The following is a 412-nucleotide window of genomic DNA, read 5'->3' as shown; positions in this document are numbered from 1 at the left end:
GATGGCGCCGGCGGTCTGGGGGTCCCGGCGGCCTGCGCGGGCGCCCCAGCTCCTCTGACCTGCCCCCCCCCCAGCCCGCGGCTGCCCCCCCCCCCCCCCCGCGCGTGCGCGCCGCCGGCCGCCCTGCGCGCGCTCCCGAGCCAGGCACCCCCGGGCCCGGCGCGGGGGGGAGGGGGGCGGGGCGGGGTGAGCCCGGGCCGGGGAGGGGGCGGGAGGCGTTGCTTGGGGACGCCCGCACAAAATGGCGGCCCCAGTCACGTGCGGTGGGGCGGGTGTTGTCGTTGTGCTCGGCGGCGCGAAACGCCGCTTCCTTCCTTCCTTCCCTCCCGGTTTCTGGTCCCCGGCGGCCGTGAGGGGGACGCGCTCGGCTGCGCCATCCTGTTTGCCTCTCCTCCGGGGCTTCCCGCTGCGC

This window comes from Vanellus vanellus, assembly GCF_965231255.1.
Source record: "Vanellus vanellus genome assembly, chromosome: 3".
In the NCBI taxonomy this organism is placed as follows: Eukaryota; Metazoa; Chordata; class Aves; order Charadriiformes; family Charadriidae; genus Vanellus; species Vanellus vanellus.
Note: the sequence above shows the minus strand (reverse complement) of the source record.